At 42.5% G+C, this 17,158-nt stretch overlaps 1 protein-coding gene across 2 annotated transcripts in view; it reads left to right on the top strand.

The window, feature by feature from the left end:
- Positions 1 to 17,158, top strand: part of MAN1A2 (mannosidase alpha class 1A member 2) — a 136,763-nt gene that overhangs the window by 12,834 nt on the left and 106,771 nt on the right. Inside the window, exons 2-3 of one of the 2 annotated variants that reach the window (XM_040648426.2) lie at positions 15,354 to 15,404; positions 15,524 to 15,767. The exons of the other annotated variant lie outside the window; for it this stretch is intronic. The gene's annotated coding sequence lies outside the window, so the exon portion shown is untranslated. The remainder of the gene's footprint in view (positions 1 to 15,353; positions 15,405 to 15,523; positions 15,768 to 17,158) is intronic. 2 annotated transcript variants of the gene reach the window in all.

The following is a 17,158-nucleotide window of genomic DNA, read 5'->3' as shown; positions in this document are numbered from 1 at the left end:
GTGATAGGTGGACGGTTGGACTGGATAATCTTGTCTCTTCTAACCTTGGTGATTTTGATAAATAAATGGCTGAAGCGCCTGTCCTATGATGACAGGCTGAAGGACCTGGGCATGTTCAGCCTGGAGGAGAGAAGACTCCAGGGAGACCTCATTGTTACCTTCCAGCAGTTAAAGGGAGCTTATAAGCAGGAGGAAAACCAACTTTTTATAGGGGAAGATGGTGACAGGACAAGGGGGAATGGCTTTAAGCTAAAAGAGGGGTGATTCAGATTAGATTCCAGAGAGAAGTTTTCCACTGAGAAGGTGGTGAGGCTGAAACAAGCTGCCCAGAGAAGCTGTGGATGCACTGACCCTGGAGATACTCAAGGCCAGGTCAGATGGGGCCCTGAGCAGCCTGGTCTGGTGGGTGACAACCCTGGGCACAGCAGGGAGGTTAGAACTAGATGGATTTTAAAGTCCCTTCAAACACAAGCCCATTCTACAATTCTACATCAGTCTGTTCAAAGAAATTTGTGGTAGGTAGTTTCTGTTTTTTATATTTTGTTTTCAGTTTCTGTTCTACCTTTCCTTTTTATAAATTGGTCCTTTATTTTTAGCAATCTGAACCTACTGTTTTCAGTTTAGTGTTTTAGCAGTTGAAATAAAACAGTGGTAAGTGTTATCCAATGATTGAGTGGCTTTAGGCATCAAAAACAGTACCCACATCTCTTCTACCATGTGGTACTGGGAAGGAAGATAGAAGGAGCTGGATGGAAGTTTACCCTGGCCATGTTTGTCCCTTTCTTCCATGCTATTTTTCAGATCAAGTGTGTCCTTTGCCCATAGCCTGTCACAACCTTTTTCTAAAAGGTGTCAAAAAGAGAAGTCTGGTGATAAGTGTCTAGTATTGACTCATTTTCTTCTAAAACATGAAGAATGACTGAAATTTAACCTTTGAGAAGCATAAGTGAATAAAAGCCTCCATAACAGTTAAGAAATTCTTAAGGAGGAAAGCTAAATGGGCTGTAAAAGCCTCCTTCTCAAGTATTATGTTTTGTTTGCTTTATTGTTTCTCCCTTTAACTTCTTTCCAGAATCCCAAACGATAATAACTAGAAGTGATAGAATATTATAGACTCCACTGGATGGAATTAAGCTTCCATTTCCTAGTCTGGGAGCTTGATGTTCCAGCATCTTTACTGGGAAACTGCTTCTAACTCTCCTATTATTTCCGTACATAACTGTGGCTGTGAGTGTATGACTTTTGCCAAAGCACGAGTCTTCAGAAATAGACCCTTTCTCTCTAGAGCTGCTATGGGTACAGTTTCAGCATCTTCTAGCATGCACAGTTTCTTCATGTGGGAGATGCACAGCAGTTACTTCATGACTAAGGCAGTCTGCCTAGCAATTTGGGCTGTTGCTGAGGATCGGTATGCTTACCGACTTGATGAGTCTCTGCCCATGGAAAGATGTAAGGTAGAAAAGTATTTGCCACCTTTACTTCTTTGAGGGGGTTAATTCTTGATCTATCTGAGCTGACATATTCCAACTCTTCTTCTTTTTCCTGAGGATTTTATGCCTATTTGTGTTAGTTATTTTTTCTCCAGAGTTAAGTTACTGTCTCAGCAATTTGGTTTGTTGATTTTTTTTTTTTCTTAAATTTGGTGGCCTTTAGCTGTGAGAATATCTTCTCATAACGTAACGATTGGGTTTTGGTAGAATTGAGCCCAAGCTCACACTGGACCCTGGGTTGTAGAGGGTTCAATCTCTTGGTTTAGTGATTTTTAGGACTGCGTGCTTGTTTACTCTGTGCCAGTATGTTTCAAACTACTGGGTCTGAATTTGTCAAAATAAGCGTGATCTTGTTGCCTACAGCCAGTGAAGGAAGGAGTTATGGGTTGTTTTTGGTTTCGGAGTTTCCATTAGTAAGACAGTGCCATCCTGAATAATCTCTTTCTTAATTATTTACTGCTATATTATGGATAGCATATCTGTTAAGGAAATGGCAGTTTCTTGAAGGAGGTAAGGAAGTTGCCATAATCATTGGAGCTAATGAAACAGATTTTAATTTGATCTTAAAGGTGTCAAACATTTGAGTTCAGCTGTTTAAGCTCCATTTTGTTGCTCGGAATTTAGAAAACTATATTTTGGAGAGGATGAGGTGGAGGAAGAAATTTGACTTCATATACTGGATCTGTATGTGACTATAATAAGTAGAAAAAAACAGAAGACAACCCCTGTATGAACAGTATGTAGTACACACAATCTGAAAAATAGGAGATGACTATACCGATGAGGATTATTCAATGATCAAATTGCTGACCAATTTTATAGTCCTAACTTTTTCACTATTTCAATTGTGTGTGCTGGGCTGTAATACCTCAGTGTATTTTCTGCTTTGGTCACATCAAAAGTAGTTTGTAGCATACGTCTAGCACCTTTATATTTAGTCTGTGAAACACTGAAAGTATTTCCATAATACTGGAAATAGCGCTGATAGCTGTTAATATTCCATTGTGTTAGTTTAATCTACTGACTTTAAAGTAGTTTTATGAAAATAATCAGTGACAGTTCTGGGTGCTTGTACTAGATAGATATACTACTCTACAGATGCTTCTAGATGTGTATATTAGTGATACATTACTGATCATTTGTCGTATTTTGTTTCAGTTGTATTTTGATAGACATCTGCAATAAAGGTACTATGAACCAAGATTCACTTAGCTGTTCCCAAAGAATGCCAAGTCACCTTTTGCTAATGCTGACTCAGTTGTAATGCATAAGAGTAGCTCACATCACTATTTCCTTTTCTATACCTCTGCTGCATTCTGTTGCATTCACCAGCTTGATGTTAAGATCTGTAGCTTGTTTGAAGGTCAGTAATTCCTTAGATTCTGTGCTGGATTTGACTAATCTAAATGGCTGTCAGTGATATTGTTTACCCAATTGGAAAGTCTGTTTATGCAATTGGGAAGTTGTTTTTCTCAGTGTGAAGCTTATTGCTTACATTCTCTGCGGTTTTCCCATATGGAAGAAAACTCCACTGCATAAATTATGGTATATCGCCATCCTTGGGAGTGTTCAGAAGCTGCCTGTACTTGAGCTGGCAACCTGCTCCAGGTGGCCTTGATTGAGTAGAGGTTAGACCAGATGACCTGCAGTAGTCTCTGCCAATGTCAGCCATGTTCTTCTGTGATGAAGACTGTATTTGTGGTCTCTTTTGATTGAAGTACAAAGAAGAGCTTGCCATATTCATAAACACACTAAGTTTTGTGAGCATTGAGTTGTTACATATGATTTTATTTTTTTAATGCGAAGTTGCTGATCCATTGTTGCTTTTCTGGCCTTTTGTAATAGAAAAAAAAAATCAACTGTCTGTTTCTTGAATCATGGTTATGCAGTTTATTAGCAGGGTGGATTTTTTTTTATGTGGAAACCTATTGAAAGCAACTGTAAAGCTAAGTAATTTGTCACACACCCTTGTCTTTCATCCTCTGATTTATTGACAAGATTGAAAAACTTTTTGAATAATGAGATGTGGTTTTGTTCTTTGGATCACTACAGATTTGACAGTTTTGATTCTGTTTCAGGGTATTCCATTGCTCTCTCTTTTGTTATGGGTTTGACTGATTTGCCAAATAGAAAGGTATAAAGATTTGTTGTTCTTCTAACCCCTCCTAGAGATGTGGTGTGGGAGAACTTTATAGAAAGTGTTTACATTTTAATCAATCTGGTATAAAAAGTATATCCATACTGCAGTCTGTGTCTTCCTATATAGAATCATTAAGGTTGGAAAAGACCACTAAGACCATCTGGTCCAACCATCAACCCATCATCACCACCATGCCTGCTAAAGCATGTCCCATGGTGCTATATCTACCCTTTTCTTGAAAACCTTCAGGGACAGTGACTCCACCACTTCCCTGGGCAGCCTGTGCCAGTGCACCACCTATCACTTTCCATAGGATATTTGAAGCACTGTTGCTTCTGGGATGTACAAAGCAACTCTGGGTGAGTAAAATAGTGTTATGGAAATATGGCAACTTGTGTTGACAGAACATCTGTGTGAGGATAGCTGCTTCTATAGCAGAACTTTGCAGAATCTGCCAGAGGGATTCCCATACAGAGACATGTAGCACCATCTGCTTACCTGAAAGTTTGCCATCTGTGAGTCTACTCTAAGTGCTGTTTGCTGCTCTCTCTTTGCAATAGACGTTTGTGTATTATTGTTAGCTGTCGACTTATTTTATATTTGAAAAGTTGAGAAATTTTAGATAACGATGATACTCATATCATGGCTTTTGCTTTCTCCAGATGTTTTTCTTCAATTTGTGAGTCTTCAGGTTTACCTTAAGAGACTGAGAAGACTCATAGTGTAAGATACAGGATCTACCATATTTATTCAGGTACTCTTTTGAACACAGGCAACAGGAATGAGGCATTGCTGCAGCTGAAAATTCTTATTTCTACAGTATGGAGGATGGGAAGAGGTAAACAAGTACTTGATTAGGAACAAGAACCTAGAGGGGGGAATGTAAACCAGGACTAGCGGAGATTGTACCTGGTAGGGTGAGAAAGAGCAATTTCTTTCTTTCTTTGTAAGCTGGAGGTATGAACTGCACGCAGCAAAATAAAAGGAGATGGGGTGGCTGTGAAATAGTGAGTTTTGCTTTCTTCCCCTTTTTCCCAGAGTAGAAAAAGATGAATGTTGTCCGAGGCATAAGAGAAGGTGGGCGAAGAAATCAGAGACTAATTGGAGTGACACTGGAGAAAGGAGTCATTTGAAGCCAGTTGCTGATTAGTAAGGCATAAATAAATCTTAGGATGGCAGGGAGTGGCTTATGGAATGGAGGAGGTAATATCCTTGGGATAAACTCAAGGAGTGGAAACTAAATGTGATGACTGGGGAGGGAATGATGAGTTAATGGCTGTGTGAGTTTGTCTGCTCTGTATCACTTGAGATCCTTGAATATGAAGTTCTGTAACACTTGAAGCTCATGTCCTGTTCTCCAGTGTGGTGAGCCTTTTAATCTTAACACAGTCCTTGCTCTGAGGGCAGTGTTTGGGCATTTGGCCAGCTAGGAGAACTGTTTTGGCCTGGACTGATCAGTGATTGGCTGAAAGAACTGGTCTTGTTCAGCCTGGGAAAGAGAATGCTGTGGAGAGACCTCACTGTGGTCTTCCAGTATTTAAAGGGAGTTTATAAATGTGAGGGAAATCAACATTTTATATGGGTAGATAGTGATAGGACAAGGACGAATGGTTTTAAACTAAAGGAAGGAAGCTTTAGGTTCGATGTCAGGGGGAAGTTCGTCACAGAGGGAGTGGTGAGGTGCTGGAGCAGGTTGCCCGGAGAGGTTGTGGATGCTCCACCCCTGAAGGTGTTTAAGGCCAGGCTGGATTTGGCCCAGGGCAATCTAATCTAGTACTTTATCTAGAAGTTGGCAGTCCTGCCTATGACAGGGGGTTTGGAACTTGATGATCCTTGAGGTCCCTTCCTACTCAAGCCATTGTATGATTTTTCAGTTCAGTCTGGTCGTTGCTGGCTGACTTGCTTTTTGGTCTCCACAGAACCTGCGTAGTGAGTAAGGGAGCTTGGTTTTGTAGGGTAACCAAAGCTCTGGGATGTAAAGTGATTTGTACAGAGATGATGACCCACACAAGGATTACTCAGGATATTAATTACATAAAACAATATTCGAGCTATTATTGTTGATCATATTACTAACACTGCAGTTCTATGTAAGCAGTACTTAATAAATCCACGATGTACACGGATATGCAAGCATCATTAACGTGCTGCTTGAATTGATGCTACAAAATAGCTCCTTTTCTTCTCACTGCAGCAACACCAGAGAAGTTCCTATATGCTGTTCAGAGTAGGTTCCCATGCTGATGGTGGGCAACTGCCTTTCATAGAGGGATGTGTTTTCACAGGTCTATGTGTGTAGCTTCTTTGCCTTGAGTGTACAATAAAGGCTGTGTCCTCCCCTGCTGGAAACTGGCTCGGTGGTCCTCTCTGAGACAGTCAGGAGAATTTCGCAAAACTTAACCTGCCATGGCTTGTGCATACGTTAGTGGTCTATGATCTAGGAGTTGTGTGGGTTGTTCAGTCAGTTCATCTGTCTTACCATGATTGTATCTAGTAGTTGTCAGCTTCCAGCAGACCCTGCCTTATTCCTGTTGGCAATTTTTTTTTTTTTTTTTTTTTTTTTTTTTTTTTGCTACAATGTGCACGTCGGTCTCTAGCTGATCCTGTTAAGGGAAGAGCTGTATAGACTAGCCCACCGAGGAAAGATGGCTCCTACTTCTTTCCCCATGTTAGCTTAGACTGTCATCTGACCCTACCAGCAGATAACTCAGGAAGCTAAATCCATGCAGAAAAACTCAGAACAAACCAGTGTCCAGAATAGCACTACCAAGCCCCCAGATGAGCCTCCTGTGCTGAGTTCATCAGCCACTGACAAGTACCAGAGTTGGTGTGAGGTTGAGTAGAACTTTGTGCTTGGCAGTAGCCACATATTAATCATCGTGAGTATAATGTGGAACTGTAGTCAGTCCCACTTCCCCCCTCCCCCCCCCAGTCCTCCTGCTGCAAGCTGATTTGTGATACCCTGTCAAGGTATTTTTCTCTTCCTCTGCTGTTGACCTACATAGTAACTGATAGCAGGAGGTTGTCATCTTCTGTTAGTTCAAATGTTATGGATGTAAAGCTCCAGCCTCACAGTTGTGAATTACTGAGATGTTAAATGATATAACTGTCATACTTTTTATTGATTGCTGCTGCTTAGCTTTCTCTTCAGATAAATATAAATATTCATACACACATCTAATTGTGTACAGCAGGCATGTTTTGGCACCCTGCTTTTCCTTTCTGGTGTCTCAAACTCATTTCTTGAGGTTACTTATCTTACACTTCAAAAAGTCAGGCAGATATTACTGCTTGGTGCAAGTGTTTTCGTTTTTCTTATTGAGTTAGTATTTTAAACTAAATAAAACTTTTGATCTGATTTTAGCAAATTAAAATAAAATTGATTTTTATAAAAACAAGTGAATAGAGGTATGTTCTATCATTTTAGAGCAAACTTGAAACATCATTGTGGAGCATCATGGAATTGTAATTTGTCCTACCACATGCGGAGATGGAGGCTGTCCTGGTATATTAATTATTTAATAAGTTTATATTTAGCACTTCCTACTGCAAGGAATTCATGCAGCTTTCTCTGTGATGTTCATACATACTGGTGTCAGCAAGCCTTTGATCTCTGCTGGAGGAGTGTTTTTAAGCTGTATCTTGTGAAGGTAAACAGGTGAAATCCTGTTTCTCTTTTATTTTTTTCTCTTATGTATTGCTGTTTCTTCATAATGTAAAATATTAGGAAATCTTTGGTAGCATATTAGTCAAAACTAATACCACCATGTTCTGTTATGGGGCTAAACTACTTGAATAAGAGCATTCTATAATTGATAGATGCACTCATTCCTTCTTTTGTCGTAGAATCGCTCAGGTTGGAAAAGACCTCGAAGATCATTGAGTCCAACCACAACCTAACCGTACTACCCTAATTCTAACAACCTTCTGCTAAATCATGTCCTTGAGCACCACATCCAAATGGTTTTTAAACACATCCAGCGATGGTGACTCAACCACCTCCCTGGGGAGCCTATTTCAGTGCTTAATAGCCTTTTCTGTAAGGAAGCTTGTCCTGATATCCAACCTAAACTTACCCTGGCACAACTTAAGGCCATTTCCCCTCATCCTGTCACCTATTACCAGTGAGAAGAGATCAACCCTGCTTTCACTGTAGGCACCATTCAGATACTGGAAGAGAGCAATAAGATCTCCCCTCAGCCTCCTCTTCCCCAGACTAAACAGATTCTTTCCTTCAGTCTTTCCCCATAGGGCATATTCTCCAAGTCCTTCAAGCCTTGTTGCCCTTCTTTGGACCTGCTCCAGCACCTCCATGTCCTTTCTGTATTGAGGTGCCCAAAACTGAACATAGTACTCAAGGTGAGGCCTCACCAGTGCTGAGTACAGGGGCAGGGTTACTTACTTAGTCCTGTTCACCACACCATTCTTGATACAAGCCAGGATGCCATTGGCCTTCTTGGCCACCTGGGCACGTTGCTGGCTCATATTCAGCCAACTGTCCATCAGTACACCAAGGTCCCTTTCCATCAGGCAGCTTTCCAGCCACTCCTCTCCAAACCTGTAGGGTTGCCTGGGGTTGTTGTGACCAAAATGCAGGACCTGACACTTGGCCCTATTGAAACTCATACAGTTAGCCTTGGCCCATCGATTCAGTTTATCCAGGACCCTCTGTAGTGCCTTTCTCCCCTCTGGCAGATCAATACTCCCTCCCAACTTGGTGTCATCTGCAAACTTACTGAGGGTGCGCTCAAGCCCCTTGCCAAGATCATTAATAAAGATGTTAAATAGAAGCAGCCCCAGTACCGAGACCTGGGGAACACCGCTCATGACCATCCACAAACTGGATTTTACTCCACTGACCACAACTCTTTGGGCCCGGCTATCCAGCCATTGTTTCACCCAGTGGAGCATACGCCCATCCAAACCTTGGGCAGCCAGCTTCTCCACGAGGATGTTGTGGGGGACAGTGTCAAAGGCTTTACTGAAGTCCAGGTAGACCACATCAACAGCCTTACCTTCATCCACTAAGCAGGTCACCTTGTCATAGAATGAAATTAGGTTTGTCAAACAGGATCTACAATTTGTAAACCCATGCTGACTGGGCCTGATCCCCTGGTTGATCTTTATCTGGTCCGTGATGGCTCCTGATATTATCCATTCCATGATCTTCCCTGGCACCGAGGTGAGACTGATAGGTTTGTAGCTACCAAGATCATCTTTCTGGCTTTTTTTGAAGATGGGTGTCACATTTGCCAGTCTTCAGTCTGCTGGGACATTTCCAGTTAGCCAGGACTGCTGAGAAATGATGGAGAGTGGCTTGGCAACCACACCTGCCAACTCCCTCAGAACTCTACGGTGCAATCCATCCAGCACCATGGACTTGTGAGCATCCAGCTTTCGGAGCAGGTCCAAAACCATCTCATTGTGGATTATGCAGGGCCCGTTTTGTTCCCTATCCCTATCTATCAACGCAGGGGGCTGTGTTCCCTGAGAGTAACAAGTCTTACTATTAAAGACTGAGGCAAAGAAGGCATTAAGTACCTCAGTCTTATCCTGATCCTTGGTCACCAAGCTGCCCTCCGCATCCAAAAAGGGATGGAGATTGTCCCTAGCCTTCCTCTTACCGTTGATGTATTTATAGAAATATTTATTGTTGTCCTTATCATGTGAGTATGAAGGACAAAAAATTTGAGATAAATAATGCTCCTGCTTTAAGACTTGTTCAGTTTCTGGGGACTGTTTGGGCCTTTTCAATCACACCTAAAGATTTTCTTTGTGACTCTAGGAACTCTTTCCAAATGGGAGAATAAGGATACTGTCTGTATTGCTCTGCATGTGAGTGATTGGAGTTAGTATGTTGTTGCTTTGTGCTCACTTCTGACTTCATCTCCTGTTGCTTTCTGCAACAATGATGTTAGCCACCTGTGTTAGGCCTCTGTGCTCACTGACCAATAGCCTGATCAGGGCCAAATGACTGCAGACACACACCAATATGATGAGCAGCAAAATGGCGTTTATTCACTACTAAACACAACTTGTATACATTTTTACCTACATAACCGTGCTGTCATGTCCCACTCTGATTGGTTCACACCAGATAACATTGTGCCTTATTTGGCCATTTCCACATTCTTTTGTCATCTTTCTTCTTCTGTTTTTTCTGCATCAAGGTCAGCAGGATAGCACTGTCTCTCTATGCTTAGGGAGAAGCCTGTCCCGTACATCCCGTGCCCCCGCAAGACGCCTACTACAACATCTTCCCCCTCCCTAAGCTGGATACTACTTACACACATGCCTAACCCGTACATCACGAAGCAGCGCAAAACGCCTAATACTAAATATATTTCGACACACTATTCCTAATACTTTTCTACTACAATTCTTAAGCAATCATCAGAGCAACAGGGAATCCTTTCCTGTGCTCGGCCAAGCCTTGCCCCGTTACAGCATGAATGCAACAACCTAAACCCCTCTATAGTTTTTCACGCAATCTATGATACTCAATTCGATAGTCAAAGGTCTTGTCCATCATTCGTTGAAGGCAGTTCTACAAGCATCCTACAAGGCGTGGAAGACAGATTAGAATACACACAAAAATTGCAAATCCTACTGCAAGAGCTTTAAGCAATTGCTTTAACCATGAACCCGTTCCCCCAAACAGTCCATCCAGCCAGCTTCCAAAGGGATCACGCTCTTCTTTAATCTTCTGTATATGTTCTTGTGTCCATTGTAGTTGTTTGCGACATGCTGTATTCGCCACAGACACCATAAACATCAGCAACATCGGAAGTGTCAGCGTTGCAGGTGTAGTGCTCCTCTTGATGAGTGGTTCTTGATCCCATCATCTGTCCCTCAGTTGTTCTGGAGTTGGCTTCGGTTTGCCAACGAAGAATTTCTGTAGAAAACTCGCACCTAGACTCAGTTTTTGCAGATATGTTACTTATATCTGGTATTACTTTTCGCGATGGTACCCACAGAATTTTTCCCAGATTCATGATGTTTAACTGCCACATACCCGACGACGGATACCCTTTAGCAAGCCCTTCCTGCGATCAGGAGGCCCTGACTGACCTCCCCCAGAGGGGCATTGTGCTCTTACGCATCGGAAACACAGCCCTTGCTGCTGCAGCGATCTTTGCTGTCGCGGGCCAACAGCTACAACAATAGCTGTGGCTAGCCCTTCGTTAGTTAAATGAGCCACCTTGAGCTTATCTAAGACATACTGAATAACTTTTCCCAGGGTATTAAGCGTACTTGGGCCAGCTCGCAGCGATGCCTTAACATTGTCATGCGATTTCTGCTGCAGGCAGTCAATGATCACTGGCCCTTGGGCCGGTTCCAGGAGATCAGACCCCTCTGCAGCAGCTAAAAGCCTGTCTGCAAAGCTTTGAAAGGATTCATTCGGGCCCTGGGTAATATCTGTGCACGGAGCAGGTGGTTCGGCCTTATGCACAAGTTTATTAAACGCTTCCACCACTGCATCTGTGGCTGCTATTAGCTCCCCTGGCCTTAGTTTAGCTAACTGGCCCTGGGGCGAAGCCACTCCCATGGCCCTCCCTGAAAGCCGCTGGATGCCGGTCCCATGCAGGGAGCAGCCCAGGCCGACCCCTGCCGCCCCGGCACGCCCCCCCAACTCGGCCATCCAGTCCGTCTCCCATAACGTATATTGAACCAGCCTGTGCACCATACGCATTAGGTTTGTGATGTGGGGGAGGAGAGGCCCCAGTGCAGCCAAAGTTTGTAGTGCATTTAATGTCAGAGGCGATTTCAAGCCTCTTTTATCCATAAATTCCACCAGGCGCGTAAAACCCCCGGGGTCAGGCGGCACCCATTCGGGACCACGATCACTCACAATCACTGGGAATGCCTCTGGAACTATACCCTTTCCCACAGCCTCCGATCTAATCCCATTCCAGTCCGTCATTTGATCCTTCCCCCTGCACTCAAAGCCAGTCCCTTCTTTCTCCTCTACGCTATCGTTCGCACTACCGCCCCTGGGAGTGACCAGAGATGGTGGGCTCTGCCCCCTGTCCGCATTGGACGGACCTTTCGTCTGGTCCCTCCCCACGTGGGCACTAAGTTGATCCTGCTCATGTAGACCACAGCTTCCTCCGCCCCCTTGAGTCAGGTAACACTGACGTAATTCTGATAAAGGATACAACGTTCCGCCTGAGGGGTCCGGATACGGGGGAGGGGGACGAGACAAGGAACATCCACTCTCTTGTTGTTTGTCTTCTTTTGAACTGAGCGCGGTCGGCTCAGCCGGCGCTATCTTGCCAGCGGTCATTGGCGGCTCCGTCTCCTCTCGGCCCCTGCAAGAAACTGCTCCCGAGCCCCCATCGGACCCCCTCGGGTCCGGTGTCTCTCCTCCACCACCGAGACCCAAAAGGTATCGAGCCTCCGCCAATACCTTTCCCTCTACTCTGGCCGCTTTCAGCGTCCCCAGTATCAGACCCCAAGTTTTTAACTCCGACCCGCCCTCCTGAGCACTCATAATATGTTGCGCGAACTCAGAGGTGAGATCATCCCAGCTCCGGTGATCAAGAATCTCGTGGGGGGTTTTAACCTCCTCCTCCCTCTCTAACCGGGAAGTAACTGCGTGGATATCCTTCTTAGAAGGAGCATACTTGCCAAAGTAATCTTCACAAAACTGAAGCAATACCTTAAGAACATGTTCCATAGTCAGCCCGTCACCGTCACCGCGAAGTCACACTCGACACCGTCATCCACACGGGTCCTCCGTGGGCGTCCCGTCGTCCCCCCAGACCCCACCGCAACACAGGTTCTACTTGCTGGCCGGCAATATCGTCGTCGCCACGATCTTCTGCAGGGCGTCACCCCAATTGTCTTCTGCAGGCTCCCCTCTCTTCAGGGCACTCGGGCTGGGCGTCACCCCAAATCTCGTGCTATGGCGTCACCCCACAGCTCGCAGCAGCACAGAGAGCATCAGAACACAGTCTGTGCCTCATACATGCCTCACACGGGGCACCATTTGTTGCTTTCTGCAACAATGATGTTAGCCACCTTTGTTAGGCCTCTGCGCTCACTGACCAATAGCCTGATCAGGGCCAAATGACTGCAGACACACACCAATATGATGAGCAGCAAAATGGCGTTCATTCACTACTAAACACAGCTTATATACGTTTTTACCTACATAACCGTGCTGTCATGTCCCACTCTGATTGGTTCACACCAGATAACATTGTGCCTTATTTGGCCATTTCCACATTCTTTTCTCATCTTTCTTCTTCTCCTGTTTTCTCTGCATCAAGGTCAGCACGATAGCACTGTCTCTCTATGCTTAGGGAGAGGCCTGTCCCGTACATCCCGTGCCCCCGCAAGACTCCTACTACAACAATCTCCTTCAAAATTTCCTGTTCAGAACTGGCTTATGAACCTGTTGTCTCATCTTGACACAGCTGTCAGGGGATGTAGCTAGTGGAGAGTGTGAAACAGTAGCAGGTCAGTACAGTAGTGCTGATGGTGTAGTGCAAGCTTTCCAGAGCACGTACTGAAACAGTCACTGATGCTTTACAAAAAAAGGGACCAATGATTCTTTTTCTTTAGGTGAAACGTTATGTAAGAATCACATTAAAAAAAAAAAAAAAAACCACAAAAAAAAGCCAACAAACCAACTATGGCTTTTCACTCCAGAAAATGTTAAAACGTTAAGTAGTGTAGGTGCTAGTTATGCATATGTGCATGAAACTTTAATGTGACTCTACATGTGTAGGAGAGGGTGCAAATTAAGGTATAGTAGAAATCTGTAATCTTGTAGTTTCTTGGTTTTTCAGGTGATTGAGTCTTTTTTTTTTAATCTAAAATTAGCCATCTGAGTCTGACTAATCTTAGGATTCTGTTTAATGTGATATCAGGCAGCTTGAATAGATTTATGATTATGCTGAGAAGAAGTTGCCATCAAAGCAGGTTTGTCTTAACCTTTCTGAAAAATGAATGTATCGGGTTTTTTTTGTTGTTGTTGTTTTGTTTTTTTGTGGTGTTTTTTTTTTTTTTTTTAGAATAAAGAAAAACTAACAGTGAGGATTGTAGCAAGTTGATCTCTGTAAAAGATGAACTTGATATGGTGTGGATAATACTGCAGTGCTTTGTTGTATTTTGTGAGAACTTTTGTGATACAGACCTTATTACAGAATGCACCATTTTTCTTGGCTTGTGTAGTTGGGCTTGTGCCTATTAAGCTTATTTATGGGATACTTATTTTTGGTAGTAATAGCAGGCTGGGCGTAAAGTAATATTTAAGAGCTTGATGCTTCGTAACAGGAAAGCTCTGGTTCCTTTTGCTTGAGGATATGTTTCAGTAACTGATCTGTGCTATTGACAACAGTGGGACTGCTTTGTCCGTCCTGTATGTAAATTTGCTTTTTTGTAAATATGTGTTTTTAATAGGAAACAGATGTTGCTCAGCTACTGTATGAGAACCCAGTTAGGTGTAACTCAGTGTCTCAGGACCAGCTATGTATCATTCTTTGATCAAACTCTAAGTCTTGCAAATCAGGAAAGAATCTGTTTCATCTGGAGAGGAGAAGGCTGAGGGGAGGCCTTATTACTCTCTTCAAATACCTGAAATGTGATTGCAGGGAGAATGGGGCTGCTCTCTTCTCACTGGTAACAGGTGACGGGATGAGGGGAAATGGCCTCAAGTTGCACCAGGGGACGTTTAGGTTGGATATTAGGAAAAACTTATTTACAGAAAGGGTTGTTAAGCACTGGAATAGGAGACAGGACGCTGTTTCACATTCTCTTAGATAGAGCAGGTGGCAACATTGCTCTGATTTAAGTTTCTTGATAAAATACAAAGAATTTCTAACTTTCATAATTTTCTAATAAAACTTAGACTCTTGAGTATTTTTTAATGAGACTGATTCCTAAAAATATTTTTTATATTATTAATAAATGTTTTGACAGTTAAATTTGAGCTTCTGCACAGTCTTAATATGCCACATGAGTAATTAGCTACAGCCATTACATTCTTATATAGTGCCTGTCTTTGATTGTTATTACCTTGAGGCAGATCTAATTGCATTAAATTCTGCATCATACAAAGGAAAAGAATCTGAAGAAGTTTTCGATTGAGCTGTGGTGGTTGAAAACTACATTACCATTGAGCTTTATGCATCTGTTGTTTTTTCTAACCTTGTTTTTTTGGGTGGCACTGAGACACTGCGCACAAAATAGAGTAAGTTGGCGTACACATTGTTGGAAGTGTGTAAAGTAGTGTGCAATTTCAGTTTGTTTGTTCACTGATGAAATATTTGTTAATTGCTGTTGAAATGGAAAAAAAGAACAAAACCATGTATTCCTGCAACTGTTAATCTGGTTCATCTGAGAAACCTGCATGAGCTGATGCATGAAGTTTCTTAGCTTTTACAAATGTTTAGCCACTATTACGAATGTAGTTGTTGGGAGCTGTTTTCAGAAAATCTCTGCCTTTCTTCACTAGATGAAACAGATTACTTAGTAAGTGGCTTTCTAGGCACCTGAAAGCACTGTGATAGCCTTATACGGTCAACTTGAATTTGACATGTATAGCAATACAATGGGATTTTCTGGCTTTTAGTTTTGCGGTGGGCTTGCTTTTTGTGCATAAGGGATGTGCTTCAACTCTTCAGCCCCTTCTGGAGTTGTCTGGGTGCCCGTTCAGTCTCTATTTTTAAAATTCTAAATATATTCTTCAAGAGTTTTATTTATTCTTATTCCAGAGCTGCTTCCAGGAGCGCTGCCTAAATCACAAGAAGAAGAAAAATAACTAGGTAAGGATAGATAGAGAAAGAGCAGCAAGCATTGGCCTTTAGTGATCAGCCATGGGAATGAGTGAATTTAACTAATTAGCAAAAGTTGGTCATTTTTTTTCTTTCCATTGTGCCTACAGAAATACATATCACCAACTAACTCACTCCATTGAAAATACATGGAAACAAGGCAGAACAATTTAAGTGTAGTAGAGTTCTGGAAAATGGAAAAAATGCCAAGACATCGCCAATCTGGACAACAGAGAAATTTCCACTGTTGAACAGAAAATGTGGGAGGAGGATTAAAAGTTATGGCTCATTTGACTTCAAGGTGAAACCCGTCTGTCTGCAAAGAAATGTCAAGAGGCTGAGGTTTTGGCTTAGGTGAGAGCGGGTCCAGAATGGGATTATGGTGCAGATTCTTAGTCTAAGATTCAAAAACAAAAACAAAAACAAACAAACAAACAAACAAAAAACCAAAAACAAACAAACAAACAAACAAAAAACAAGCAGCGTCACTGGGAGGTGCTGGTTTCTTCTGGGAACTGATGACAGGACATGTGGGAATGGCTGTACCAGAGGGGGTCAGACTGGGCCTTAGGAAACATTTATTTACCATGAGGATGGTCAAACACTGGAACAGGCTTCCAAGAGAGGTAGGTGCTGCCTCATGCCTCTCAGTGTTCAAGGGGAATTTGGACAGTGCCCTCATCAGTATGCCTTAACTTCTGGTTAGCCCTGAAGTGGTCAAGCAGTTGCAGTCAGTGGTTTCTGCGGGTCCATTCCAACTGAACTGTTCTGTCATTTATTGTTCACAAGTGAAAAGTTTGTTTGCAGGAAGCCTGTATACAGTTTAAGAGGGGTTATTTAAGATTAAAGGAGGGGAACACCTGTGTCAATGTCTCCTCTTCCTACCATAGCCTAGAGAATCTGACTCATGAAAGTGAGGAGAACTAGTGTTTAAAATGGGAGCTGTTTCACTGAAGAACACCAAGGAAGCAAGCTAGCAGAGGGCAGCTTAATATGAATAGCAGTGAAGTAAGACAGGAGATAGAAACGCAAAGATTAACAGGAAGTGCAGTGGAAAAACAAAAACTTCTGAGGAGAGAGGAATAAGAGGACTTGAATAAGGAAACTCTCATTTGTGTTTGACAAACAGTACTTATGTCATGTGCAAATATAACCATCTGCTAGAAATAACTTTTACTGTCACCTTTGTCTGAAGGGAACCACTGAAGAAACCTGCACTTTTGGTTTATTTTCTAGGCAAGGAGAGGCAGTAGATGTCTAACTAGTGTCCTTGCATGGCATGAAGGAAGGTGTGTTCTCCATATACTAGGAGAACATTATGGGCTTGTAATGTGTGTGGATGTTATAAAATTGTATGTAAGGCTATAAGTATATGTAGATATTATATAAATCTGTTATATATAATACATATATATATATATCTAAAACTGTTGCTGTAAGGCTACAGGGAAAATAAAGTTCTGTACTTAGCGTGTAATGTTTTTGAGGCATTGAGTCAAAAAATTGTTCTTGTCTACCCATCTGCTGAGAATGCAAACAATAATAAAAGTGTTTGTTGTCTTTCTTCAGTAACCCAATGCTATACTTCTCTGTGTGGGAGAACAGTTGCTGGTGGCCAGTTTTCCCTACTTGGCTTAATTTTCACTTCGATTTCTTTAAAAAAAGAATCTTGACTCTTATAAACAAGCTTGAGAGCATCTTTGTTTTGAAAAACTGATCTGTAAACACAAAAAACCTATTTTGTC

Source organism: Gallus gallus, chromosome 1, assembly GCF_016699485.2.
Source record: "Gallus gallus isolate bGalGal1 chromosome 1, bGalGal1.mat.broiler.GRCg7b, whole genome shotgun sequence".
Lineage (NCBI taxonomy): Eukaryota > Metazoa > Chordata > Aves > Galliformes > Phasianidae > Gallus > Gallus gallus.
The sequence above is the reverse complement of the archived record's forward strand: the minus strand, read 5'-3'. Positions and strand labels throughout refer to the sequence as shown.